Consider the following 17,240-nt stretch of genomic DNA (forward strand, 5'->3'; position numbering starts at 1 on the left):
AAAAATAAAGAACGCACACTTACGTACTAAAATAGAAAATAATATTATTATTATTATTATTATTTGTTGTCTTTGACAAAAATAAAAAATAATAAAAAAAAATCCACCCATCTATATCCATAAATAAGGTGCTGTCGTGGAGGCAGCGTCATATTCTTCCCTAGCCCCACGCATTTTTATAAATTTTTTCGCTCCCCAAAGCCGTCGACCTCCGTCTCCGATCGAGGCTTCGACCATTCGCTTACCCTACCGCTACCGCTACTGTCCTCGGTTTTCCTCTCAAGCCGTCTCGACTTCCGTTCCCTCTTTACCTCCCATTCGGCTTCTCTCCCTCTCAGGCCGCTCCGCTCCCTTTTCCTTTTCTTTGATTGCTTCCGTCGTGTTCAATTCGATCTTGAAAGGCCTCGGGCATAGCCGACTGGCGTCGCCGAGATCGGGGAACTAGGGCTGTCTTCTTGTCGCTCGGGGCTTTTCCGTGATCCCGGGAGCGAATTGGTAAGCGGGGTTAGGCGTTTCTAACCCTAGATCTGGAGGCCCTGAGTGTTTGATTGATATTGGGATCTTCCCATAGGGAACCGTCAAGATGTTCTGGCGCATGACCGGATTCACTCATGCGTCGCCGGTAGGTCTTTCGGTCTTCTTGTGTGCGTTTTGTTTTACCGTTTTCTTCTATCTATTCTGCTAGCTAGTCTGAGAGAATGGATTCGGGCTTTTTCCTAGTGATGGAACCGGCGGCTTATTAGTTTTGAGGGTTTTTGGTGATGACAAAAATACTTGTAATGCAATGGCAAACAAGAAAACTGTGTTAATTTGGCTAGGAGATAGAAACATTACCTAGCTTTGTCGATTATACTCGTGATTGTTTTACTGTTTTATCTGGTAAGGTTTGTTAACCAAGGTATTTACATATCCACCGTTTTCCAAATTGATCACAAAATTTGGTGATCAATTATAAGAAGAAGTTTATTTATTGTTATTTATGGGATCATAGAGTGGTACTTGTAAATTTGTGCTTCCAAACGCCAGAGACATAAAAAACACTAAAGAAGGTGAGCTGGGTGATGGGAAGGAGGATGAATATGAGCTGATATCTGAACAAGTCGGCTGTCCTTCATACTGCTAGAAAGTTGGCATTGCTACTCTGTGATTGAATCTGGTAATAAGCAACAGTAGTTATTGTTTGGAAACCTAATAGGATTTGAAGTCATTGTCATGTGCCCTATAGGTTAAAAAATTATACAAGGCCATGGTATGACCAGTCCAACTGTACAGATCAGATGATGTTGTATTGTCAGGAAATAACACACGAAAAGCTCATGTGGCACTGTAGCAGAGATGAGAATGTTAAGATTGGTGTGTGAAATCGCTAGAGAAAAAAATAAAAAAAATATTACTATCTAGGAGAAATTTAGATGTAGCTTCAATTGACAAATAAAAGAGGGAAAATTTAGGTGTGGCTCTGATGGACAAATAAATGAAGGAAATTTAGGTGTAGCTCCGATGGACGAATAAACTAAACTAAGTAAATATTCTAAGAATCTAAAGAAAGAAGACTAAAGAAAACTCTAGCTGACTTAGTAAAAAAAGATTAGAATATCTAATCATCACTAGCAATATAGCTTTGCAATGAGTTCGATGGAGGGATATGAGTCGTCTCCAAATGGTTTGGATTGGCTTTCTTCAGCTAGTGGAGACTAACATGGCTTGATGATGAAGACGAATAGTTTTTGTTTGGCATTACAAAATCCTTCTGTAGGACTCATTTCTATGCATCCTAGACAATGCAGGGCACTTTTTGGGATTTGTGTTAGTGGAAACTGTAATAAAAAGAAAAATGCATTTCTGCCTTGTATGAACAGTTGCAGCTGGCAGAAAAGACAAGGGATAAGACGGTTTGTTTATGTGCTGGTTAAGGGCCATTGTTGTCGCTATATGCAAGTTTGAAAATGTATATAGTTCATGCATATCTATCTAGTGCAGTCGGGTTATCTTGTACGGCAATCGGTTCTCAGTCAGTACATCATGTGTGGCAGTCTGTTCTAGATCTTTTTATTTTGATAGGCTTGCTTTCTGCTTAGCTAGATCTATGTTGTACATATGGATATAGTGAAAATAACTTAGCCATTCTCTTTTTCACTATACTTGCTTTGATATGCCTGTTTTTGAACCACACTCGTGAAGAAGACTCATTTGGCCATATTTTTGGTCACAAGTGTGAAATTTTTTTCCATCTTCATTGATCTTTGGCTCCTCGAACTTGATAGTGGACAGGCTTGAAAATATCGAAGTTTGGCTTTTTAGAATCCTATTAACAAATTTTCTTTATGCTTTTTTACTTCTTTTCCCGCGTCTTCAACCGTTTTCTCTATGTTCATCAATCGACTGATGTACAGATTCAAGTTGTTGCTGATTCTAGCTTTATGATAAAACATACTGTTCCTTCCCAGAATTCATACATATTATTCATGGACAAGCATCACATTTTTGTTATGAAATTCATACATTATTGCAGGTGGATTCCATTTTGGAGAAGGAAAGGTTTACACTTGAAGATCTTCTTGATGAGGATGAAATAATCCAAGAGTGCAAAGCACTCAATACACGCCTTATAAATTTGTAATGATTACACTCTTTTACTCGATTCCATGCTGTATGCCAGTGGAAAATTTACTACTTATTTTATTTGTTTTGCCAATATTTATCATAATTACATATAGATGCATTTCAAATTTTACACTTCACAAAGCCGAACAAATAAATTTGTGCATACTTATGATTTCAATTGCTGTCTCTTAGGCAGCTTTAAACTAGAACTGTTTACTAGTAAATCAATATGCATTGACCTCAGGCTAGTTATTTTGAATATTTTTCATATTTAGTTTGTCCTCTACTTCTCCAGGAACATGATCTGCTAACTATTCTGGATATATATGTAAATTGTGTATCTCTTCCTGCTACCACTCAAACTCATTGAAACTTTAATTAATAATTTCAATGAGCATAGCACCGAGTAAACCTTCCTGATGTAAGATTTTCTATGGTTCATGTGAAAAAGGTAATTCTCCATGGACATATTTGGGGCTGCAAAAATTGGGTTTCTGCTAGTATATAGTGCCACATACATCAACTAAAAGAACCTAAGTTAGCTACATGTTTGGATTTGATTAAGGTAATGGAGTCAGGTAATTTTCATTAAACCTATTTTAGTGCACAGAGAACTTAACCTTCATTAAACCTATTTTCCTGTTATTTATTTTTCAAAATTTAGAGAGCACATTATACGATAGTTTAATGATGTTAGCTTCATGTATTATGTGAATATAGTCATTTCTGAGATCTATCCAATCTAATTGCTCAATTTGACATTACTTTGCTAAACTCAATCAATTGTATGGTTTTTTTTATTATTTATTGATATATTCATGTCAGCTGTTTATTTGTTGTTTCTTTTTTTTCAGTTTGAGAGAAAAGGTCCAAGTGGAGAAATTGCTTCGTTATATTGTGGAGGAGCCTCCTACGGATGTTGATCAGAAACATATTTTCAAGTGAGCCATTAATTGTCTTTTTCATCACTGTTAGATTTCTTCTACCGCTTGCGCTATTTGTTGAATTCTTGTTTCAATGCAGGTTTCCGTTTATTGCAAGTGAAATATTCACTTGTGAGGTTGATATAATATTGAGGACTTTAGTTGAGGATGTTGAGGTTGTTACTTCCATCAACTCCTTTTCTTGTTTTTGTTTTATCAGCATCTTGATCCTTTGTTTTATTTTAGCAATACAACTAACTGAGCTTGTCATTGTTTTCTTTTTCTTGCAGCTGATGGATTTGTTATTCTCTTTCATCAAGCCAGATCGCCGGCACAGTACATTGCTCGCTGGTTACTTCAGTAAGGTGAAATTTAACCTCCTTTTTGTTTGAGTCAACTACCATATTTCGATAAATCTATTACATTTGTATGTGTTTTTTTCCTTTTATTTTTGGCTTCCATCTATTAATACCTATGTTGTTCTGCTAGGTTGTGATATGCCTGATGATCAGGAAGACAGGTTTGTTCATCAATTATATTCAGGTATGTGATGTAATAGTATAGATCATGCACTTGCAGAAATATTTTATTTTATAAAAGCTCTATTGCACCCCTTTTGCCACTTTTTTACTCTGATGTATTTTAAATTTCTGTATTGAAAGCATAACTAGGAACAATATTTATTGAAAATAATGACCATTTGATTAATGAAGCCTCGTAGTGCATTGGTGTTATGACTGAAAACTTGATGTGTCTTTGGTGATTGCATATTCTCCATTGCTGTAAATTTAGTATTTTTAAAATATTATGACTACCTTTCTCATGATAACTTTTCCATATGGACCCAAGAATTGCCCTGTACCTCCTTTTTGCTTAATGTTCTTTTGATCCCTAGGCCATTACAAATTGCACATTTTTGTTGTTGTCTCTATCTTTTAACCATTGAAGCCTCTCTCACATGGTTCCTGATACTGAATTAGATTGGTCAATCCAATCTGGGACTGATAGTAGCCCATTTGTGATTACTCATAAATTTAACTTTTGCCGCTTATGGGGTTTCAACAATGGCCTTGCAATAACATAGCGATGAAGTCTCAATAACAGGATAACCCATCTTGAAGCTCAGGAAAGAGGGGGCTTTGTGATAGGACCAAAGACTCAATATGACTTCTTTATGGTGGCTGAGATCAGCTATCAATGCATGATAGAGGTCGTAAGGTAGATATGATGAGATTGCTAGGAGATGAGGTGTCAAAGATAAATGAATTATTGGTTAAATTTTGTTATATATTATTAGGTCTAGTTTAGGCATTTATTAAATAAAACGGCAATCCGATTCATGAAGCTCCCACCAATGCAGGGTCTCGTGAAAGGGTCAGATCACATTTGGTCTATTGTATGCAACTTTGCATTGCAAAAGGTTGTTTCCATGTTTAGGCATTTATTAAATACATAATGAAAAATAAATATTAATTTTCAAATCAGTTACCTTGACCCCTTAGCTCTATATTTTGTAAAACAGTTAGGTCTCTGTATTTGTGGACCCTTATTTATTTTATTTTTTTTGAAATTTATGCATGCTATATTATTTGTATATTAAAATTTTGTTTATTCTATCTTCCTGCAAAATGCATCCCACCACTGATGTTCATTCTTATTTCTGTTAAAAATTGCATAGATATAGATTCATAATGGTGAACATTTTTATTATTTCCTAGGGCCATGTAGAGATCATTGGGCAACTTGTTGACCTCATTGGTATCACATCGATAATGGAGGTCAGCAGTTCTTTGTTTTATTTTTTTTCCTAAAAACTCAGCCTTTCCATATTTCCTCCAACTAGATTGTGTGGCCATGTGAATCAGGTATTAGTTCGTTTGATTGGAGCAGATGAAAACATGCATTCCAACTACGTGGAAGCAATGCAATGGTTGGAACATGTTGATGTTCTTGATATGATTGTGGATAAATTTAGCTCATCGGTATGTCATTGATTTCCTTAGAAAAAACTAATCTTGGCTTTCTACTATCATTTATCCTTTGGGCTAGGGAATGGAATGTTTCTCCATGAATGCCTTGTGTTTAGTTAAATTTAGTCGGTGATAGTTCTAGGAGAGTGATATATATGATATTTAAAATTGTTTCCCGTGTTTCAACTTTTTTGCTCATTGAAGAACCTTTTTTTTTTCCTTTTCAATATCGTAGTTTGTCTGTTGAAATACCAGCATTAATATATTTGCAGCTCAAAATAATATTTTGTTTGAATTAATTTGCTGGCTTCTGGTGCTATTTCAGCCAAATGTGCTGTTGTTATTCATTCACAGTCTAGTTGTAGAGTTCCAACTGATAATCTCTCAAAAATTGCATTTGGATGATATCATTTTGAGGTTGTAAGAAAATTAGAGTAAGTTGCACAAATGGCCAAATATAATAGCAAATTATGCTAGTTCAGATGGATGAAATATTATAATATTGCTCTGAGATAAATATTATACCATATATACGACTTGAACATAACATCCTATGACTAAACATCTAATGGGAGACTAAAGCAACAACACACTTAACTATATTAACCTAATAACTCTTATAACACTCTTTCCTTTTCAAGTTGGAGCATGGATTTTATCTATGTTCAATTTGCTGCATAAGTTAGCAAAGATATCTCAATAACAATTATAAAACTGATTATGCCATTTAATGATAATGAAGATGAAGACGCAACATTAGTGCAAAAGTTGAGTGGCTTTTGTTGACACAATACTCTGGATTTAAGTTTTCAAAGTTGATGAAATCTTCATGAGATCCAACTGCAAAGTTAGTGATATAAAGGAAATCTTCTTCTTCCTTGACTCTCTCATAATGTGAGACATTATAGGATTTGAAGCTTGTAGATTTGATGACCTTTTCATGAGATCCAAAGACGAACTTAGTGATTATCTTCAATGGAATTGGTATGAACTTCTTCTTTGACTCTCCCATAAAGTGAAGATATCATAGGATTTGAAGCTTGTGAGAGGTTGTAACATGAAATAGATAAATTTAGGTTCCAGCATTTAATCTTGGGATAAATATTTAAAATAGGAGGAGAGACTAAGTAACCATTGATTAATTGAGAGAGAAGGATGTTAGAGAGGAGACTTGACGTCGAGTGGGATAACGATTATCCTGCGGACAATATTGATTCCGTTGATCGATTCTGAACATTGGAAATCAATTGTCTAAACTTGTTAATTCGAAAGAATTTCAGGAGATATAAAGGAAACGACACTGCCGAAAATATTATTAAACCAAAATTTCTCCTTAAATATCAACTAACAAGAAGCTTATATGGATCCAAAATCCTAATTTGTATAGAAAGAAAAGAAATTCTAATAGAAAGAAAAAATTCTTAATAGACTTGAAATTCTAAAAATCCTAAACGAACTTAAAATCCTCAAATATAAAAAATAAAAATTTTCAAAACTATTCTAAATATTAAATTTTTTTGAAAATTATTAAAAATAAAAATTATCAAAAATAGTAATAAAAATCTTCGGACCCTCCTACAACAGTCGCCCTAGGTTGAAAAAACTTGTTCTTGAGTTTGGAATAGTATCAGGTGGTAGTTCAAGAGGAGGATCATCTGACATCAACTTGGTAAAATCTACTAATAGTTGTTGGACTTTGGGAATCCTTGTTAATCCATTGACGAGTATGATATCGTGGACGTTGCTCTTGTCCATCTTCGCATCGCTTAAATACTTCACCGGTTCCATGTATTTCGAGGTAGCATCAATCTTCATGTTGAGGCTCTTTAGCTTCCAGGCTCGTGCCTTTTCACGTTTCTTAGAATACTTCTCTTGATAGCTCTTTTTTACAAGAATAACTTCATGCAAAATGAGACTTTTATGTTGATCGATGTCGAAGTTATTATTGTTGGACGAATACAGATCGTGCAATCTCCTAGATATTGTGTAGATTGAGGTGGTGGAGCCGATGTACTTGATCCTTGATTTATTTGAGCAGGTACAACACACATGACTAATAGTCTCCTTTGTGCTGCATCTAATGTAGAAGCAGTTGTGTCCATCATAATTGATAAAGGCATGTCCTTGAGACTCCAATCATCTTTCGAATTGTCCTTAGAAGTCAGCAGACTTTATGGATGACTAAAGTTTCATGATCATCATCATAAAGCATCTTATCATATATTAGCTTGCTAGTTGACTCGGTCTTGTCTTCGTTATGCTGAATAAATTAGGGCGCCAAGTTAATACAAGACGAAATGATGGAGACTAGAGCTTCATCGATAGATAAATCAGATTGTTGATTGTCGTCAGATAAAGTGGATTTTTGATCTTCGATCAACACTTTGTCTAGGTCTATCTCCTCTTCGTCATCATCATAAACTGGATCACTAAATATTTTGATATTATCGTCGTCTCCGTCGTCTCTTGTGATTGGGCGATCGGGAGAGTAGGACTAGTCGTACTCGATGTTGTCGAGGTCCACATCTTCATGGTCGTCTTCGTTGTCGTAGGAGGAAGGGGGGATGTAGAGGCACTGTGAAGCCGACGTTTTCTCGAATTTGAAGGTGGTGGGGCGGTTGATCTTGAATCCCTCAAAATCAAATTTGCACTTTGACATCTCTCCTTAATTGGAAATTAAGGATTTTTCAAAAGGGGAATAAAAGAACTTACGACGTTTACGATTTTGTGCCACTAGACGTTGGAATAATTTTGTGACTTGTCTCTGTAGATCTTGAAGTATCTCGTCACGGGTGCTATGATCACGGTGCGAGGCTTTTTCAGCTGGAGCTTGTCTGTCATGACCACAACGACGATCCATCGGATCTGAGAGCTCTGATACCAACTGACGTCGAGTGGGATAACAATTATCCTGCGGATAATATTGATTCCGTTAATTGATTCTAAACATTGGAAATCAATCATCTAAAATCTATTAATTTGAAAGAATTCTAGGAGATAGAAAATAAACAGCATTGCCGAAAATATTATTAAATCAAAACTTCTCCTTAGATATCAACTAACAAGATGTTTATATAGATCCAAAATCCTAACTTGTATAAAAAGAAAAGAAATCCTAATAAAAGGAAAAATTTTTAATTGACTCGAAATCTTAAAAATCCTAAATGGACTTAAAATCCTCAAATGTAAAAATATAGAAATTTTCAAAATTATTTTAAATATCAAAAACCTTGAAAATTATTAAAAATAAAAATTATCAAAAATAGTAATAAAAATCTTCGGATCCTCCTGCAACAAAATTGTAAAATCTATCATCTAGTATAGAGAAAGAGGATAGATTCTGTTGGCCATGCTTGCAGCCCCACCCATGATAGTTTTGACTTGCATTTGTTCATATGGATACAAAAGAACTTATTTCCCTGCATGAGGCATACTCATAAAGCAACCGTGAAGGCATCTTCATGTTCATTAATATCTGAGCTAGCCTAAATCTTATCATGCAATGTGCTATATAGGACTCTCCAGAAGTCCATGCCAATGCAACAGAAATTCTGTGTGCCATTATTCGATGTGCCCCTCCTGTTCTTGCAGCTAAAATTTGCAGCCCCAGGTAATCATGGACTGCAAGTTCTATACGCATCAGCTTGTCATGGTTATCTGACTGTTATTTGGAGTTATACTTTTGCTGATGTATATGTACTGTTAAAATGCAGTTATGTGGGGAGATTGTTTTGTTATGCATTGGAAGACTCCCGACCAGATTCCGTGCTATATAATGCCCTGTCTTTCTGTATATGTTTGTTAGATCCTAATCGGCTGGTAGCATCTTCCTACCAGGCATTTAGAAGCCAGTTAAGTCATGGAACAGTTGTTACTGCTAGCCAAGATACAGTGGAGGGAATGTTGGATAGACTAGGTATGTTGATACTTCAGTTGCTAATCTAGTAATGTTAATATTGAGGCTTTAGGAGGATATTTAGCTATGATAAGAACTGCAGTTTACTTGTTCTCTAACTGTTAATTGGTTCCTTGCACATGATTGTGTTGGCTAATTTGATCTTTTTCAGTTTGTTAAGCCAAATCCATTTGCTGCAAGATGCCATATTAAAGTATTTTTGAAATATTAAATTCGAATCTATACTCTGATTCATTTTAAAACTTCTTAATGTATTCCAACCTATGTGTGATTATTGGTTCCAAATCTCAGTAATAGTCATTGACAGGTTTTGATTTTTTTACCTACTATTCTCCTACTTGGCCTCTATTTATTCAACATGATATGTCTATATTCTTTGTTCCTTAAAATATTTTCTGTCCATAAAATGTTACATGTGAGAAATCTTTCAACTTTACTAATGTTCACTTCATCTCAATCTTAAATAATAGATTCTGAGATGAAAACTTTCTTACCATCAACTCCATTGATGCCAAGAAATTTGGTTTCCAAGCTGTATGCAACATGCCAAATGCAATTTCCACAGTTAGATGTCACTCTTATAATGTAATTTTTGTTTTTTGTTGGATAGTAGCCTTCACGAATTTGTATGAGCAACAATAATTCACTGATTTCTGTTTCCAATCAAATCCATTTTTTGTTCATTTACTTATTGAAACCTGAAACAGGTGATTTACTGAGGTTATTGAATTTTGATTCATCCGTTGGACTCTTGCCTACCACATATGGGAAACTCCAACCTCCTCTTGGAAAACAAAGATTAAAGGTATCATAATGTCCAAGTTATGACTTCTGTTTTCTCTCTTTTATAAATGAATGTATTCCTCATTGTTTGATTGCCACCTATTGGTTCCTAGATATCATCTTTCAGTAAGACACATGATATTTCTTTATACCCAAATTTCTTGAGTTTTCTGTATAGTATTACAAACAAACAAACAAACAAAAAAGGGACATTGTTTGCTAGTTTTTAGTGTCTGTTATCAGCTGTTACCACCTTAAATTATAAAAATCTTAATGGTGAAAAAAATCATTAGATGGTATATTCACATCACATATTTTTTATTAGTTTATGCTTCTGAAACGATGAATATTTCACTTTCATCCTTTGGGCGCAACCAAGAAATTTTCATATCACAATCAATGAATTTTTCTGGATATTTCTTCAAAAGATGCCAGTCTACTTAATTATATCCTTTTGCTATTATCATAAACCACAGAATAAACTATTTGACCTGTGCACTCTGATACTGATGGTCTATGTGGTAGAAACATTTTCTTTAAGTTTTTGATCCTTGTACCTATCTTCTTGCATTGAAGGGCTAGACTTTGCCAAGGTAATTTGAGTGATCCATGCCGTTACCACAGTACTGATTACCTAAATGACATACATTTTTTTTTCCAGATTGTGGAATTCATTTCTGTGTTGTTGACAATTGGGAGTGAAGCTGTTGAAAAAGAACTGGTCCAATTGGGAGCAATAAAGCGTGTGATAGATTTGTTTTTTGAGTGAGTAATATATCAAATTATTTTTTATGGCTTTAATTAGCTTTTGATCTCATCACTGGAAGTTTATGGAATTAGGTATCCGTTCAATAACTTTCTGCATCATCATGTCGAGAATGTTATTGGATCATGTTTAGCTAGTAGGAGGACTCTGATAATTGAACATATTTTGCACGACTGTGACATTGTTGGCAAAATTCTTGCTGCTGAAAAGCAGTCTTTCTTGTCAACTGATTCTGTGAAGGTATGTATATAAGGGCTTAGATTTTCTATATATGTATAGCAATTTCTTGCTGAATTTCTAGATTAATTTGCTTCTCATGTTCTTTATGTGCATTAATCCTGAAACTGATTTTCCTTATACATTGTTGTCAAAAGCAAGTGTAAAACTGGTCGACATAAGCTAATTGTTTCTTGAGCACTTAAACCTGTTCTAACTAGATAACTCATTTGCAAGATCAATTCTTTTTTTTTTTTAACAAAAAAAAAGGTCACCTAGATGATTGGTTGGCACTGCTTAACCAATGTTGTGTTTGCTTTTCTCTCCTTTCACCTTTTGAGGCATATAAGATACCATATTATTCTGTCTCTCATTTGATTTCTATAATGCACTTATCATATCCTACAAAAATATTTAAAAAAACAAAAACGCAAAGATTCATAGGGTAAACAAATATCATAATTCTTCCATGAAGCAAAAGTTGCAGCTTCTATACCATTGTTGAAAATTTTATTTTCTTGTGCTGAAATTAACTTAAAATGCAGGTGTATTCCATGTTTATGTATGACAATACAAATGATCACCCATCAAGAACCTTCTTGTGGTGAAAATAAAGTTTTACTTTTAATGTGATGGTCTTTGTTTAAGTATGGAATTCTCTCCCAGAGCTGCGGAACTGACTACACTATTAGAAAGTAGAATGACCAACTTTGACACTCATTTATGTTATAGATTGGTTGAGGTCAGAACCTAGCACCTTAGATGATATGTTGCCTTGAAGACTTGCAAGCAATTTGTGCTTTTGACAATACTTGTGTTAATCATGTGGTCTTTTCTTAAAGGTATCTATCAAGATTAATTGTAGCAAAATACATGGTGAGCTTGAAACTTTATGCAGGCTACAATTTCTGCCCAGGGACGATTGCCCCCAAGAATAGGGAATATAGGTCATATTACACGTATTGGAAATAAGCTTAGTCAATTGGCAAATAGCAACAGCATAATCAAGGAACACTTGCAGGTTAGTAATCTTGTATAGTTTCTTTAAAAGAAATATTAGTTTTAGACATGCATTCAGTTAAATTATTCCATTGATTAGCAAACAAAATGTTGTCAAATGTGACTCCTTTGTCTGGTCTGGATTTTGAAATCTAAGTTCATATTTAGAACTTTTCTAGTAAAATGTTTGGTCTTTAGAATGCCGTGTTGTGGTTGCATTATCCATTTAAGTCTCAGCATTCTATGGTTTTACATGTTAATAATTTTTTTTATGAATAGTCTATGGAACATCTTTAATGTTTCTACTCATCAAAATCACTCTATTGAGATGCTTTTGTTATCCCATGTTATTTTTTAATTTGCCTCTGCTGAATCCTGCTGCTCTATCCTTGGTTTTAATGATGTTTTGTTATTTGAATGTACAAAGCATTTGCCTTTTATATCCTGCAACTGTGCTCACTTATAAATGCAATTCTATATGTTAAGTTGGATTGTGTTACTACATTGGGGATTTTAATTCTTAAACTAGTGTTTCACTGGCAGGAAAACAGTTTGGATTGATTGGCATAACTTTGTCTTACATAAGAGGAATTGTGTGGAAAATGTTTATCAATGGACTTGCGGGTGAGTTTCCTCAGAATTTTTTTTCTTCTGGATGCTTCAAGCAGATTATACTGCTCATTGAATTTCATTTTTTTACCATGACATTTGTATCTATAAAATTCTGCAAAATAAATAAATGTACTACTTGTGGCGGATAACATTGAATCACTAGAAAAGGAATGAAATAACAATTCTTATGAAATAGATAAACAAGGAATAGAATAGCAGTGGTTATTCTGCAGTTTGGTTCATTGAGTAAATCGATGCGTAACTTAAGTTCCTATGTTTATTTTCTATGAATGTTACAAATAATAGATAAGCAATTGTTTTTACAATGATAAATATCCTATATGAAATATTTTGTTTGGCTCATTCCACCCACATGATCTACTCTGCTCTGCCTGATCAATCTACCTAGTTCATCGATGGGTTCATCTAGATTGATTAGTTTGCCTAGCTCCTCTAGCTTGCTCAGCCCCACTTATTGGCCTGCTCTGCCCCACCAACTTGCCCACTTGGCTAGCCTAATTGACTCAGCTAAGCTGCATGGGTCAACAACCTAAATTGTCTACCCAAACCCATTCATCCCACCTATTTGCTCAACCTGACAGACCAACTCAGATCGCTCAGTCCACTTGACTCATTGGCCCATTTATTTTGCTTGCACATCTCTCTCGTTCATAATACACACACACACACACACACACACCCACACACTTTGGAGGATATAATAAAATAAGAATAAGTATTCCTTGGAAATTTGGATAGAGGAGGAACTGCTATTTATGGAATAGAAGGATTTATTATTCTTTATTAATAGGGATTAAAATTCCATGTGAATTACTACTGACTTCATTTTTATAGCAAAATATAGAAATATTTATTCCGTAATGAATTTGTATAGAACAAAATAACTATTCCTATGAACCAAATACTTACTTCAATGGAAAGGAATCAAATTGTAGTAAGGAATTAAGAAAAAGGAATCATTCCATTGTTTGCTTGTGTAAGGACAACAAGTGAGCCCTGTACATGTTCCATGGATCCTTTTTTTTCTTCACTAAACCAGTTCAGTCTAAAAATGGATGGATGAGGACAGAGAAGGTGATACAACTTCTCCTTTTGGATTTAAAATTTTTTAGTTAGATGTATCTATGAGCATTATTGTTAGCCATTTTTTAAAAAAAATATATGTAGTCTAAGACCATTCTTTTCTTCTATTGTCTACTTGGTGATTTGTTCTGAATCTTTTATCATTAATAAATATATTTACAAAAAAAATGCTAACAAGAAAGTCCACACTTTTAAAAATATATTTCTTCTTTTATACATGCTGGTAAAAAGCTATTAGACAGGAAGGAGAAATTTGTAGAAATCCTGTGTAAACCAATCTTTTAGTACTCTTCATATGGCAAATGTCACTGAATTTACATTCACTAGCATCAACCAGACAACTGCTTTCTTGTTTGGCATGAATTCTATTTTCTCCTTTGTTCTATTAGATGTTGGCTTACTTTCCATGACCTTTCCATTGAACTAGTTTCTTAGTCAGTTATCCATGTTTGAGCTAGACATAATACATCCCTTTCCATTGAAATTCTATTGGCTGTTTGAAAATCTTATCACATCATTTTTAGGCGCCCCACAACACTACATGATAGAGTTAGGGATAGCGATGATGATGATTTCCGAGATAGGGATATTGATGTGGCAGCATTGGCTAGTAATTTAAGCCAAGCTTTTCGATACGGGATTTATGGCAATGATGATACCAAAGAGGTACACATCGAAATACATTATATAATTTATTGTTAGTTTTTTTCCTCATCCTTGTTTTGAGAATCATTTATGAAACATTTTCACAGTTGTATTGTAAAATGGCATTAAAGTTCTGGATTCTTTAATCTGACATAGACTATTTATGGCAAAGATTATGTATAAGGGGAGAGAATTTACACTAGGGTTTCCAAAAGAACAAAATAAAGCCATGGGTTATGCTTTCAGCATGACCATGACCACACAACCTAGTCTACTAGGATTTATCAGATGTAATCATACCTTTATTAATCTTGGGAAGTCATGATGAAGTAGATTGCAAAAATCCATCCCATCAGTATTCCACATAGGATGTGTTTTTTTTTTGTTTATTACCCAAAATTTGGACATTGAAGAATGAGCTTGTTCAAGGGATTCGATGTGTCTATAGCAGTTACTACAAGTTCTAGTAGCTGAGACAATGGGAAGTTTCAATTTTGATTACCATAGATACCATCAATCATCAGGGATAATATTTCAAGCATGGAGTCTTCCTAGAGTGTCGTTCAAGTCTCAAGAGTCAATATGCCATCTAATCTAGTTTCTTTAAGTTACATAATGTGTTTTGGATGTTTAAGTTGTTTCACAACATTTTGATAGTGTATAATAATGGTAGAGAAGGTATTGTCTCGTCTAAGTCATATAATGTTTTTAGAATGTTTAAGCTTTTATTGCTATTTTGAATCATTGTATGGCAGAGAAGTTTCATTTCCAAGTGATAATACCATAGATGGTATCTAGATTCTAATGGTGATGTTTTTTCTTGATCTTTGGCTGCTGAATGCAGGTGCAAGGGTCTTTTGAACGAGATGACGAGGTATGCTACCATGTCCCCTGCTTATCTCATTTTTCTCTTTTTTACTTATTTGTAGAGGTTAGTTAGCACTCACCATTGGCATGAAATCATGTAGATCAATGCCTTTGGGTTTGTATGGACTATGGAGAGACTTATACTGTTGTATACTAATCTCCTCCATTTCTCTTTTGTTGAATGCATTTATTTTCCACTGGATTTGTTATGTTTCTTTTCTACTTGCTAATTTGCTTAGATAGGGATAAGACATGTACTGTCAATTCTCTTCAATCATCTAGGAAAAATTTTCTCCTGTTCCAAGACAGATTATGTACATAAATGAGAAATGACTTGCAGGATGTCTATTTTGACGATGAATCTGCAGAAGAAGTTATTTCATCTTTGCGTTTGGGGGATGATCAGGAAAGGTAGTAGCACATGGATGCATGCCTTAATATGTTCGTTTATTTCGTGTTTTACTAGAATGGCATTATAAAAGCCTGACAACCAATGTATATTGTGCAGTTCACTCTTTACCAATTCAAATTGGTTTTCTTTCGAAAATGATAAAGAGGTTTGTGATCATATCACTGATTCCCTTCCTTCATCGTCATCAAATTTGGATGAGGTGCCATGTGATGCAGATGAGACCAATGAGGTTGTGCTGGGTGAAAATAAAGATCCAAGTGAAACAGTGATTTCATTGCAAATAACAGATGTTGTGGCTACTCCAGGAGAAAAGGAAGCTACAATTCTTAGCAATGGTCCTGTGAGTGAATCCATAGCGGATACTAGTAACTTGGATTCAAGTCAGGATGAGAAGCCACAAGATCGGGTTGAGTGTAGAGAAACATTGGAGTGTGAAGTATCTGATGTCAATCCAACTGCCCATATCCCAAGTAGTGAGCTTGAAATGGATAAAAAAGCATGCCTCATGGAAGGCGTTGCAGTAGATACAGATGAGTGCCAAAGTTCATCTGGAGAAGCAGAAACAGACGGCCAAGATGTGGATGCAAAATCAACTAAAACTGCTGCTGAACATGTAGGAGAGTCTACTGATGATAGTGGACATAGAGAATTATCTGGATCTCACGTTGGCCCAGAGCTGTCTGAAAGTGAAGCTGCAGATGCAGTCTCAGAGCTCGAGCAGACAACTGGCAACTTGAGTAAGTGAAATGTGGTTGGACAGTGTTTTCCCTTCATTCATTAACCGATCCATGGGCCTGTTGGAGGTTGTAAAACCAGAGTTTTACTCGCTATCGTAGAAGCTCATCGTTGAAGAAGGCTTATTCTAGAAGACTGGTAGATTGTTTCATCCACTTGTACTTCCTACTGACACAGGGGAGCCATGCTAACATCTGAAAGAACCGGCAATATGCTCTTTTTGTCTCTTTTTCATTGATTTTTTTTTGGATTAATTTATTGCCAATGGTATTTGTAGCTTATCTCGTTCGTTTTGGCTCTGATTGGTCAGCCATTTGCACGTGTCATGCGTCAAAAGAACTATGTCTATGGCGATTTCATAGCAGTAGACAGCTGTTTGTGTGCAAATTTCTTGCATGCTACTTTATTGTCATACTTCGTCGGTGCTTCCTTTTTCTTATGCTTCATTTGTAATTTAACGATTCTTCTATAGCCAAAGGTGATGGTGCAAATAGTTCGTAAATTACTGCACTCAAGAACTGGAATTTGTCACTTTTGAATTTAGTTTCTTATCTACAATCACAAAACTGAAATTTTAAATGCCATTTGCCCTGGAAGTATTTTTCGTGTTCTTTTAGCAAAAATGGTTGAATGTGATGTATGGTAACACTAGTCTATTGAAGACCGTGAGTTTGGCATTCTGTTTTTT

At 34.9% G+C, this 17,240-nt stretch overlaps 1 pseudogene; it reads left to right on the plus strand.

The window, feature by feature from the left end:
- The first annotated feature begins 174 nt into the window (after positions 1–174).
- On the plus strand, positions 175–16,964 carry LOC141814330 (uncharacterized; annotated as a pseudogene).
- The last annotated feature ends 276 nt before the right edge of the window (positions 16,965–17,240 follow it).

Source organism: Curcuma longa, chromosome 21, assembly GCF_044706935.1.
Source record: "Curcuma longa cultivar G26 ecotype Majalengka, Jawa Barat chromosome 21, ITB_CL_G26_1.1, whole genome shotgun sequence".
NCBI lineage: Eukaryota > Viridiplantae > Streptophyta > Magnoliopsida > Zingiberales > Zingiberaceae > Curcuma > Curcuma longa.